The sequence below is a fragment of the Galeopterus variegatus genome, unplaced genomic scaffold (assembly GCF_000696425.1).
Source record: "Galeopterus variegatus unplaced genomic scaffold, G_variegatus-3.0.2 Scaffold8370, whole genome shotgun sequence".
NCBI lineage: Eukaryota > Metazoa > Chordata > Mammalia > Dermoptera > Cynocephalidae > Galeopterus > Galeopterus variegatus.
Window position 1 is genome coordinate 1 of NW_007734481.1, and position 13,385 is coordinate 13,385.

Genomic DNA, 13,385 nt, shown 5'->3' on the forward strand with positions numbered 1-13,385 from the left:
TGTTGCTGGACACGAAAAAAGACAAAAAGGAAAAAAAATACACCTCCTGTATGATTCAGCCATTTTACTCCAAAGTATGTACCCAAGAGAAAAGGAAATATATGTCCAAAGATTTATACGCACATGCTCATAACAGCTCTATATTACAGAGCCAAAAACTGGAAACAACCCAAATGTCCAACAACAGGTGAATGGATAAACAAATTGTGGTGTATCTATATAATGAAATGTTACTCAGCAGGAAAGATGAATGAACTGTTGATATACAGAGCAACATTATGAATTTCAGAATAATTATGCTGTTAAAGAAGTCAGATTTTAGAAGTACATAGTGTATAATTTGTTGTATTTGAAATTTTAAAACAGGCAGAATTAATTTGTGGTGATGAGTTAGTGGTTGATGAGGCTGGAGAGGGTAGGGTGGAGGTGTGAATTGACTGGGAAGGGACACAGGAAAATTTCAGGGATAATGATGGTAGGGTTTTGATTGCATAGATCTATACATTTGTCAAAATGCATTTGAATCAAACACTTAAGATGTGTGCATTTAACTGTATGTAAATTTTACCTCAAAATCATTTAAAACAAAACAAAAAGGTAAATCAGTGCTCAGTCTGTGGCAAGTGGGTTAAAATAACAATGATAGCTATTCTAGTTCCTCTGCCTTTCCATATAAATTTTAGAATAGTCTGCCTATTTGAAAATCTACAAAAATGTTTGGTGGGATTTTTATATTTTTGTATATTAATATATAGGAATTTGATGGGGATATATCAATTTGGGGATAATTGACATCTTTACAATGTTGAATCTTCTAGTCCATGAACATGGTATGTCTCTCCACTTATTTAAGATATCCTTTGGTTGATTTCGTCCACATTCTGTAGTTGTGAGCATATAAATTCTATATATATTTTGTTAGATTTACACCTAAGCATTTCATTTTTTGAGAGATTACAAATGGACCATTTTTTTACTTTTGATTTCCATGTGTTTATGGCTAGTACGAGGGTACTTCAAAAAGTTCATGGAAAATTAAAATTGAAAGATAATACAAATCTTTTCATAACTTTTTGCAGTACCCTTGTATATAGAAATACCATTGATTTTTGTATGTCTTTCTTCTATTCTTTGACCTTGCTGCAGTGGGAAGAAACAGTCTATCTGATTTCAAGACCTATTCCATAGCTAAATAATTAAACTGTATGGTATTAGCAGAGAGGTAGACACATAGATCAATAAAACAGAGTAGAGAACCCAGAAATAGATCCACATAAACATGCCCAAATGATTTTTGACAAAAGTGCAAAAGCAACTCAGTGGAGAAAGGGTACAATACATGGTGCTAAAGTCCTTGGACAGCCAGAGGCAAACAAAAACCTCAGCCTTTCTGACACCCTATACAAAAATTAACTCAAAATGGAAACATATACTTAAATTTAAAATGTAAAATTATAAAACTTTTAGAAAAAAAAACAGGAGAAAATCTCTAAGATCTAAAGCTGGGCAATAAGTTCTTAGACTTGACCTCAAAAGCACAAGCCATAAAAAGAAAAATTGACAAATTGGACATCATTAAAATTAAAACCGTTTGCTCTTGCCAGTGCCTCAGGGCCTGCCCAGGGACCTGAGGCATGGATCTGGGGACCGGACCCCCACCCCCGCCACAACCAGGAACACTGCCAGTGCCTCAGGGCCTGCCTGGGGTCCTGAGACATGCAGCCAGGGACTGGACACTCCCTCCCACAACCAGGCACACCGCCAGTACCAAGGAGCATGCCAAAAACATCACCTCCATGTGGGTGGCCCACCACAGCCACCACAATAACCACAGCTGCCACAAAAGCAGCTAGATGCCACAACTACCATGCAGATGATCTGCCAGCCAGTGGAGTGCATTGACACAAGGAGAGTCACCAGCAGAGGCCAAAGAAAAGAAGAGAATGTCTCTCTCCACAAAGCCCATTCCAGAGACAGAAGAAGCATCGGCTCTATGATAATATTAGGGGACCTGAACACACTTCTCAGCATATGACAGGTCATCTAGGCAACAAAGCAACAGAGTAACCATTACTCTTTCAGAAGGAGAGAAGAAATCTAGGGTAATTAGAGGTGGGAGGGGGAGGGAGAGGGGGATGGGAAGAGATTGGACAAGAGACATAAAGAATAAAAAGATTTATAACAATATATATGCTAGTAATATTGAGCTGATCAACATATGTCAATATTGAACCCCCAAAATATGTATAATCAATTATGATTCAATAAAAAATTTAAAAAACAAACAAAAAACTTTTGCTCTGTGGAAATGTTTCTCTGTTAAAAGGATGGAAAGACAAACTACAGACTGGGAGAAAATATTTGCAAACTACATAGCCAACAAAGGATTAGTTTCTAGAACACATAAAGAATTCTTGAAATTCAACAATAAAAAAATCTAGTGAGAACATGGGCAAAAGACATGAACAGATATGTCACCAAAGAGGATACAAAGATGGCAAATAAGCACATCAAGGGCACATCAGTAGCCATTAGAGAAATGCGAATGAAAACCGCAACGAGCTATCACCACACATCTATTAGAATGGCAAAACAATTAAATGTGACACTGCCCAGTGCTGGTGAGGATACGGAGAAACTGGATCACTCACACACAGCTGGTGGGAAGGTAAAATGGTACAGCGACTTCAGAAAACAGTTCGGCAGTTACCGAAAAACCTAAACATGGAACTATCATATAACCCAGCAATTGCAGTCCTGGGCATTTATCCCAGAGAAGTAAAGATGTGTTCACACAAAGACCTGTACATGAATGTTAACAGCAGCTTTATTCATAACAGCTACACACTGGAAACAACCCAGATGTCCCTGAGTGGGTGAAGGGTTAAATAAACTGTGGTGCCTCCACACCGTGGAAAGCCACTCAGCAGTAGAAAGGAAGAACTGTTGCTACACACAGCAACCTGGATGAACATCCAGAGAATTATGCTGAGTGACAAAAGCCCATCCCCAAAGGTGACATACTGTGTGATCCCATGAATGTAACATTCATAAAATGACAACATGATACAGGGAAGATTGCCGGAGATTCAGGAGAGGGTGGGAGGAGACGAGAGTGGGGAGTAGGAGTGTCTATTAAGGGGCAATAGGAAGGATTTGGGGGTTGATTGAAATGTTCTGCATTTCGCCTTCATCAATGACAACACCTGGGTTGTGGTATTGTGATACTACAATACAGTTGTGCAAGATGGCATCTTTGGGGAAAACTGGGTGAAGGAATATGGTCTCACTTTGTATGACTTCTTCCAACTCCATCTCAGAATAACAAATTTAATTTAATTTAATTATTATTATTATTATTGTCCTTTTTTGTGACCGCACTCAGCCAGTGAGCGCACCGGCCATCCCTATATAGGATCCGAACCCGCAGCGGTTAAATTAACAAATTTAATTTTAAAGATTTATAAACCCTGACAACCAGTTTATTCAAAGCATCATACAGCTTTTTGGGGAGGCGGACAAAATCAGAAGTTGGACCCAGCGTGATCAAGGCGTAGAGTTGAAGAGTTAAATCCCCATCCTCTAGAATGGTAAGTCAATACACAGTGCTAAAAATATTTGCTACTGAAATGTGTCCCACTTTGAAAGTGCTCGTGCTCCATCTGTGTTTTTGTAGTCTGCAGCAGGATTTTAGGCACATAATAGGTAACTATGCAGATATATCTAGATATAGATAGATAATAGATGATAGATCAAATGTTTTATGAACAGTTTTAAAAATCAGAGTGGTAGCTTTGATTGTGGAGCCCTGTTATCCTATTTGGACCTGGCTGCATCCAGGGAGTCAGGCTCCGCTGCTGCCCCACATTACAGATGAGGAAACCAAGCTCGAGTCCAGGAATGAGCACACCCCACCCTTAATGGGTGCGCTGAGGCCCCTTGCAGGCAGAGTGCCCCGGGTGTCCTCAGACCTGGTGGCTCTACCTGGGGAACCTGGATGGGGCAGGAGACAGGAGAGAGTTATTAAACATTGGGCACATGCCTGTGCCTGGCACTGAGACCCAAGCTCTTCTCTGCCCTCAGCCACGCAGAAGCTTTATCACCACACAGCACAGACTACTGCTTTTTTAGATTGCTGACTGTTTCTGGAACACAGAAAGTCCAGTCATTTTCTCTGTGGCCTCTGGCTCCCCAGAGTTTTGGGGGAAGGGAGCAGGGGTATGCAATTGATCATTTCTATTTGCCCTCATTAGTGGTTGCGCCCATGGATTTTTTTTTTTTTTTTGGCTGCCTTTCCCCTTCAATCACTGTTGAGTCTTTCAAACAACAACAGAAAGTGGTTGGTTTCTTTGAAAAACACTTGAACTGAGTGAATTTTCCAAATGTGTGGCATTGTTGTAGTACTGAGAGTCCCAGCATGAAGTCCGTGGCCAGCTGACATGACCAACTGCGTCTGTCGTGGAGAGAGGGACAGCGCTGCGCACCCGGGCAGGGCAGGGCGGGCGGGGACTGGGTCTGTTGCTAGCCTTCTGTCTCAAGACGGGGCAGAGTTGCCTGCTGTGCATCTCCTTCATTTCCTGGAGGGCAGTTGGGAGCCTGCCACAGCTCTCATTGTGGCTGAGCTTCCATCCGTCTATAGAATTTTTCTCCTTCTTGCCCAGGCTCGGGACGAGAGTGCGGATGATGCCAAGGAGTGTGGTGGATGCAGCCCTGCCTCAGTCAGTCAGGAGAAGGAATAAGCCCCTGCACTGTGACTGCCTCGTGGGCAGACCGCATCCCCCTCCAGAGCGCCGTGTGCTCGCTGGGGGTTGCTGTAAGAAAACGCCCTGGGTGGTCTCTGTCTGTCTTCCTGGTAGAAGAGGGCCTGTTCAGACCCCCGCACTCAGGTGGCTCCTCTGAAAGAGATGTTGTTCTCCTCCTGTGGACAGAGAGGGTGCCAGCCCCATGCCAGTCCATGCCCCCAGCATCCAGGCTCTGGGTCCGTTTGGGCCTAATCTGTTTATAGTTCTGTACAAGAAATTCTCAACAGGGCCTTTCCCTTCTCCATATTGCTTCTTGGTCTCTCTCCTTCCTCTGTGTGAGCTGTTTTGGGTTTCACTGTACTTTGTTGTGTGCAGGGCATAGCAGTCTCGAGAGCTACAGGAGTCTTCAGACATCCTCTGGGCCAAGGCCCACAGTGGACAAGTGTCAACTATTCTGGAAGGGCAGAGCCTCACCCCAGGTCCCACAGGCCCCTCGGCACTGGTGCAGTGCAGACCATTCTCTTCCTCGGGCCACACTGATCCCTTCCTCCCCTCTCGGCCAGCATGCAGGCCCTGCCTGGAGTGGCCCAGCCCTCTTCTCTGCTTCTGGGCTCCTGCTCACCCTTACAAGCCTTCTCTCCAGCTCTCCTCTGACAAAGCCACCACCAACATGGTCCTGGTCACCGCCATGTGGTGCAGGTCTGGGATCCCCACCAGACTGAGCTCCAGGGAGCCTGTGGCCTAAGCAGATTGTCACCTCAGACCCAGCCCAGAGCCTGGCCCACGGGGGATCTCAGTAGGGAATTTCTTGCCCATTGAGAGGGAAACACTGGGATTCCAAAAAGCACTTAGGATCCACATAGGTCCTGATCGGGTCTGATTTGTCCTTTCTGGGTTGAGCTCCCCCGAAGTTAGATGATGAAGTCGAGGCCTGCCTTCTCACCCTCTGTCAATGTCCTGGACAGCCCCTGTGCTGTGTCCCCCCAAATTCATATGTTACAATCATACCCCCTAAGTTAATGGTGTTAAGCGGTGAAGGCCTTTGGGAAATGATTAGGTCATAAGGGTAGAGCCGTAATGAATGGGATTAGTGCCCTTATAAAAGAGGCCCAAGAGAGACGCCTGCCCCTTCTGCCACAGTAAGAAGACTTGATCTGCTGGCGCCTTGATCTTGGACTTCCAGTCTCCAGAACTGTGAGAAATGAGTGTTCGTTGTTAAAGCCGCCCAGGCTGTGGTATTTTGTTACAGCAGCAGGAGCTGACTGAGACATCTGTATTAGTTTCCTGAGTCCACCCTAACAAGGTACCACAGACAGGGTAGCATAAGTAGGGCAGTGACGATGGACGCAGGGAGGCCCACAGGAGGCTGTGCCGCTGAGCCAGGTATGGCAAGCCTGGGAAGAGGTGAGTCTCAGGAATTCTTGGCCCCCATCTCTGGCCAGCTCCTCTTTGGAGAAACATCAGTTTAAGTTCTTTGCCCATTTTTGAATCAGGTCATCTTTTTGTTATTGACAGTCTCTCTTTTTGAACCTCAAAATAAGCTCTCAAAACAGGTGCAGGCAAGACAGACCCCTGAGGCACAGGTTGGGAGATTGAGCCAGGCCTCTGTCCCACACGTCAGGATGAATGGACCCCAGCATGGTGCAGGGGCTTCCGAAAGCTCTAAGGTGCTCTTATTGGACCCCTGGTTTGACCAGTGTCTGTCAGGTTGTCTGTCTGGGAGGCATGGGCCCAGACCCTGCGTAGGAAGTCTGGCAGAGCCTTCTAGTCTATCTTGGCAGCAAGATCCAAATGTGGCCTATGCACGCTGGCCCTGCTCCTGCCAGTGCACAAGCAGGAAGATCAGCCTAAGGACACCCTCACCCTGGGCCCTAACGATGCACATGACCCTGGCTCTGCAGACTTCCCCGCCTCCTGGGCCCCGTCGTAGCCAGTGCTTGCCCAGGGCCCCACTTCCCTGTTCCAAGTGACCCCTCGGGCCTCTGTGCCAGCCCTGACAGTCCAGACCTCTCTCCTGGCTGTGGAGGCCTGTGGCACGTTGATCCCCGATGTGAAACCCCAAGGAAGGAGGGTCTTGACCACCATTTCAGTGTACAGGGCACTCTCCTATCTGTGGTGGCAGGGCTGGCAGCTGCTGTGCAGGCCTGGGCACAAGTCCTGCCCACTCAGGCCCTCCACCTACAGCCCACAGCCGCATGGGAAGTTCTGGAGGGAGGGCCAGGTTAGCACATCAGCACTGTTCTGCCAAGGAGGCCACATGCAGCTGCTCATCGGGCAAGAGACCCATCCCAGAGCATCAGCAGCTGTGTGTGGCTGTGGAGAGTCATGGCTGCAAGAACTCCTATGAGGGGACTGAGTCCCAGGGATTCCTTTTTCCCACATGGTCCCACTCAAGTTTCCCTGGGGCCAGCTCCTAAGTGCATCCTGGTGATGCTCTTTGGTTTAAATCCTCTGAGCTACCCTAAGGGAATGTGGCCAGAAGCGGTCAGGTTTGGTGGCCAAGCCCTATGCCTTCCACGTGCCGTTCTGAGCCACAGGTGAGGTTGAGGGTTCCTTCCTTTCCTGCAAAAGAGCCCTATCCTGGGGACTCCATCTCCTGCCACTCCCCTGTCTAGAGGGGACCCTGAAAGGCTCCACTTTAAAGTCAGCCTTTGGAAGGGGGAGGTAGCAGGTACCGACTTCAGCCCAGGATGTGAGAACTGGGGACTGCAGGCACGCATGGGGCTGGCCCTGGCTGGCCATCAGCCTTAGATGTCCTGCCTCATGCTGTTCTTCCAGTCAAGGGGAAGGAGTGTGGAGGCATCCTGGTATGCAGTGTGCGTGTCTGTCCCCTACACACCTGGATCTTCCTCCCAAGGTCCTTGAGTGGCTCTGGCCTGGGGTGGGTATGTAGCTGATGTTTGATGGGAAGTGAGGTTCACATAGGAGCAACTGAGGAGGCAGGCAGAACCCCCACCATGCCCTGAAGGTGGGAGCAGGAAGCCCCCACCCAGGCCAGACCCACTCTGCCAATGGCCCTGGCCGAGGCATTTGGGGACAGCAGCCCATCACCCCACCCTCCACCCACCTCACTGGTGTGTACTGCACACCTCAGGGTAGACAGAGCCCTGCAGACAACTGATCTCCATAGGCAGAGGCGTCCCCAACAGTATTAGGCCAGGATGAGGGGTGGAGAGGAAACTCCAGTGGGGAATGAGCCAAGACCCTGAGCCCTTGTCCTCACTCTGGCACAGCCAGTCACCTGGGGCCTTGGAAACCAGGTGAGGGACACCTGTGCTGAGGGCCCTGGTGGCAGGTGCCTTCCTCATTAGATTGTGGGTATGTGACCTGCCAAGCCCTCCCTGGGTGCTGCCAGAGCCCAGTGGCCTGCATGCAAGGAGGGACAGTGTGCCATGGGCTGGCCAGGGCCTGTGCCTGCTGTCAAGGGTGCCAAGGCCACTGGGGGATTTGGCCCGCGGCCTGGGTAGTTGGGGCCTGAGTCCTCTACCATGTCCTGTTTATTCCAGAGGAATTTTAGATCTGTCTCTGGCCTGACGCTCATGGGACAAATCTGGAAGGTGGCAGTGGGGAGCTGGAGCTGCCCCTGGAACCGCCCCTGGAACCCTACACTTGGCCCTTGTCTGGCAAGAGAGGCAGGTTGCTGGGAGGGGTGGAGTGAGCTCCGCTTGTCACCCACTGGCTGCCTCGGGATCTAGGTCACCCGTGCTCCAGCCTCCACACTCTGCCTTTCCCAAGCACGTGTCCCCGTGGGATTTTTTTAATGCCTCGGTGCCTCCGGGAGAATCTGTGTTGGCGCCACTTCGTATCTTCTCGTTCGTCTTCAGTTCTCCCACCTCTGGCTGTTCATAAAATCACAGAACCGCAGCAAGGACAGAGAGCCTTGGAAGTGCCAGGACACCTTGGGGAAGGTCCTGTCCAGGGTTGTGCATGGGCTCCATGGGCAGCATCCCTTGGGAGGGTCCCCCGGGGGGCAGGTTGTCAGTCGGCTCTTCCTTACTGAGTCACACCACCCCGAAGCTCCCTGCCCTGGGCTGCTCTCTGCACCCTCTCCCAGGTGCCATCCCTGAGCCCTGCAGGGGACTGTCCTCATGACTTGTGGCTGGAGGCCCACGCCCCCCCCACCCCCAGCGACCCTCATGCTCTGGGTCCCTGGGCTGGCTCACTGCCGCCGAGCACAGGCGCCCTTTGTAGCACTTGCTCCAGCTGCCCACTGAACCGGGGACTCGGTGGGGACCAGGACTTAGTCCCCTGGAACCCTGCTCAGTCCACCCCTGCAGGACACAGGCGGCTTTAACCGGGGCCAGGCAGCACCCTCTCACAGGGCAGCTGCTGTGGACTCTGTGTTCTTTTAATGGGCCTGTCTTTGATTGGTAGTGAGGACTCGTTTGTGTTGCAATCCCCTTATATTTTTCTAACAAGGAAATCAAGAAAAGTCTTCTCCAACAGCTTCCCCACTCTATACACATTTCCCCTTGTGCTTGGAGATAGCCCTGCCTTTGGGAGCAGGGAGGACACCCCAGAGCTCCTGGGTCCCTTCCCCCGCACCAGCTGGGTTGACCATACACAGCACCCTTCTGTAGGCAGCAGGAGGTTCCAGGATCTCAAATACTTCATTTGTAGCCCCCAGACCCTGGCTAACGTGGCTGGCCCGCCCTGTAGACTCCAGGCCCAGGGTGTCAGTGTCCCCACCCAGTATGAACTGATGCTGTTGAGCTTTCCTGGGTGCCAGACGGGGCTGGGTGCTGGGAGCCCAGCAGCAGTCAGGCAGGCCAGTGAGCTGGTCAGGAGTAAGCTGCCACCTGGGCTGTGTCCTGCAGAAGTGAGGCACTGATGGGCTTGTTGGGCTGGGAGGGGCTGGGACAGTACTCTCAGATCAACAAGGCTGGGGAAGGGCAGTGTGGGCAGAGGGCACACCAGTCCCAAGGCGTGGAGGCACCTCCTGACTCAAAGCCCCCAGGTGCTGGGGGATGGATTCAGATGCTCTCACCTGGCTGGCTGGACAAGGTCAACAGGAACAGCAAGCATGGGAGAATGGGAACGATACCTGTAAGCAGACAAAAGCAAAGGTCAGCGGGGCCGTCTGGGCACCATCAGGCTGTTGAAGGATTTGGGGCACAGAAGGGACGAGTTTACTCAGATGGGCTGCCTGATCAGGGCAGGCACCTGGCCAGGCTGGGACCAAGTCACTGCCCTTTGCGGGAGCAAGGACTGGGCTCAGTGGTCCTGGGTTCTAGTCTCAGCTGTTTGATCTCGGGCAGATCTCCACCACGATCTGACTTCTGCTTCCTGCTCTGTACTTGGGGCACAAAACCACCCCATTCCCAGCCCGAGTCAGGGCTGCCTCCAGACGGTCATGTCGGTGGAGCTGTGGTGTCTCAGGTGAGCTCAGGTGTCTAATCTGTTGCCCCCAGCTCGGCTTCTGTCCTCATCCTTGTCCTCAGATGGATTGAACATTCTGAAATTTTGTCACCAGTGGCCCCTGCCCCAGCTGATGTCTGTGTGTCACTTAGAGCAAACTGCCCCACCTCTGGACCCAGCACCAGCATCACCTACTTCCCAAGTGCCAATGACAGGTGCCTTGTTCTTTCTTCACCATCGCTGTGGTTTCCACTGAGGCCACCTCCCCACAGCCTCCTTCCTTCGCCCCATCCTGGCTCTGTGGCCAGAGGAAACCCGCTCACTCCACCGCGCTGCCTGTGCTGAGGGGGAGACACAGCCTTGTTTAAATGTGGCCTCTTGAGAATTTCTCAAAGAGTTTTTTTCTGAAGAGCGTCAAGCTATTTGTAGCCCAAGTTAGTTGAACAGATTTTTCCTGGTGTAGCTTATTTTTTCACTCATTAACTTCTTTTCCTTATGAATTAAAAAATAGCATTTTTTTTCCATGCAAGAATGTTTTATTTACTTTTCTTTGTACCACAGCCAGCACTTTCTCTGCTTGCCGGGTAAGGCAGACACAAACACCCACGTGGGAAGGTGGTGTCCTCCACGCCTCGAGTGAGTGTGGTGTGTCCAGGGTCATGCCCTGTTGCTCCTGCGCACTCCCCGGCATCAGACATAGCACTGAGGGCTGCGCTTTTTGATAGACAGAAGACTTACGGGTGTTTCGCTTGAGCCATTAGCCCCATGTGTGTTGGCTGAAGACTGAGAGCCTTTGTCTACTCGTAGGTATTGTTCCCACTCTCCCACACTGCCCACCTGGCAGAACTGGACACATGTCCCGTGAAGCTGCTGATCCGTTCCCCCATGGCCCATTTTCCTGACTTCAGAAATGTCCATGCAGATGCTCTGCCTGTTGAGCCATGGGTACTGCCACCCAGAGGGTCTCCCAGCCAGGTTTGTCTGTGTAGGGATTCAGGGCTGTCCCCTGGACATATAGTCATGGGTGACCCAAGTCCCAGGGTAAGGGGCAGACCCCACCTCCCTCTTCCAGGCTGGGAGCCTCCAGCCATGCTCAGGCATTTTATATGAGGCATCGACCCAAGGCTGCCCTTGACTTTGTCCTTCCAGAGAGTGGCTTCCAGTCCTATTTATTACATGAACTCCACACTGATTCTCCTTAAACTCTGTCCTCTAATCCAACTGCACTTCTTTAAGTAATCTTTTGGGATGTACTACCGTAATAAAAAAAAAAAATCATGTTTTTGTGGTATATCTCATCCTTTTTGTCTCCTATCTCCAAAATTGTTTTAAAACCTATTACTCTTGGGGCCAGCCCATGACTCACTTGGGAGAGTGTGGTGCTGATAACACAAAGGCCACGGGTTCGGATCCCTATATAGGGATGGCCGGTTAACTCACTTGGGAGAGCGTGGTGCTGACATCACCAAGTCAAGGGTTTTAAGATCCCCTCGCCGGTCATCTTTTTATAAAAAAAATTTTAAAAACCTATTCCTCTTGTACACATGAATCTCCCACCCTTTGCCTGAGCTATGTCCTTGACCTGCTCTACACTTCCCCCAAGGCCAAGTTCAAATCCCCTGACCCAGGGCAGCACTGGCTAGGGCATATCTGTCTCCTTGCAGACAGGGTTCCGGTCTCTTCTCCCTTGTCTCCACATGGGTCACTACATGCTAAATATCCAAGCATCATTTTTCACTGACCATTTTGCAAAGCTCCAGTCCTTCTGAGATGAGATTTCCACTGAGCCCCTCTGGACTGATGAGCAGCACGCTCAGAACACTTGCCTGGCACTTCAGACATTCCCCCCCCCCACACACACACATTTCTTTACCACAGTTCCAAACTTGCTAATGCCCTGAAACCTAAAGATTTTCAAAACTCGGTGGCAAAGCCAACCTGAGCTGATTTGCAGCCATTTATTATGGTCTCCACATAGTTCAGTTTGTGTGAATGGTCATAAGTTTCCTTGCAAAAATACCAATGTGCTTGATTATGAGGTGCAGCCCCAGGTTCCAAAGAGGTGTCCTATAATATACAATACACATGAAAAAGTCTGAATTCCAAAGGCATCTGGTCCTGAGGCTTTGTATAAAGGGTTGGGACAGTGGAACGTCCCCATATTGGTCACAGTTCTGGACCAGGAGGAGGTTCTTGGTAAACAGGGATGGGTTTTGGCCACAGAATTTGGCAGAGTGGGGACTACATGACTTTTTCACTTACTGTGCTGGGTGCTAGTGATTCATAGATGGAGGATCTCCAGGAGCACCCCCTCCTCCTAAGGAGCCCACGGGTGAGAGGAGGGACACAGAGGCACATGAGGGGCTGGAGGGCAGAGGCTGGTTTCCTGGCTGTGGAGGGATACTGCCTGGACTGGGTGTAGCAGACCATCTCCCTCCAACGGAACACCTGCCTGGGAAGGTGGTGACCACAGGCCCAGCAGTCACTTTCTGTGGGACTGAGATGTGCCACTTGGGGGCACTTTGGGGAGGCCCAGGCCCAGGGCAACGGGGATGTGATAGTGGTACAGAAGACGAGTAGCACTCTGCCACTGAGGCCCACTGACTTGTCGAAGGTCTGAGGCCTCAGCTTTCCCATCTGTAAATGGGGTGCAGGCCCTGGCCCTGCCTACACTCTGCCCCTCGTTCCCCTGCGGCCTTTCTCCTCATGGTGGTAGCAGGTCTGCCTGAGCAGGAGTGCAGAGCTGGAGTTAGGTGGGCAGGGCAGGCTTCAAGTTGGGCCGGTCCTGTCCGGTCCCTCGGCTCAGTTCCTCTTCACAAGTCGTCCCATTTTACAGCCCAGAAAAAGAGAGGCGAACAACTGCCCGAAGGTGTATGCTTTGCAGCTTGCCCAGGTGTGTCTACAGGTCTGCACAGTCCGCAGGAGAGGAGCTGGGGCATGGCCTTGTGCCCGCTGACCATCACCTTTCCTGCCTTAACCGGGAGGAGGACTCCCCACCAGTGCTTCCCAAGTCCATCGTGATGGGGTGAGCATGGGGCGTCCACTGACCCCAGCGGGGTGGGGCTGAGCATGCAGGCGCTGGCACGAGGCTGCCATGGAAAGCCCGGGCAGGCTTCACAGAATGGCCACACGATGGATGGTCAGAGGCCCAGGCATGGATTGGGGTCCCAGCAAGAGCAGAGAGAGTGCAGCGTCCAGCCTGGTTTGGGGGACAGGGGAGGTGCGGGGTAGGGGAATGGGCCAGTGGGAGCAGCCGTGCGTGCAGGGCGGGGGCAGCTCGGGTGT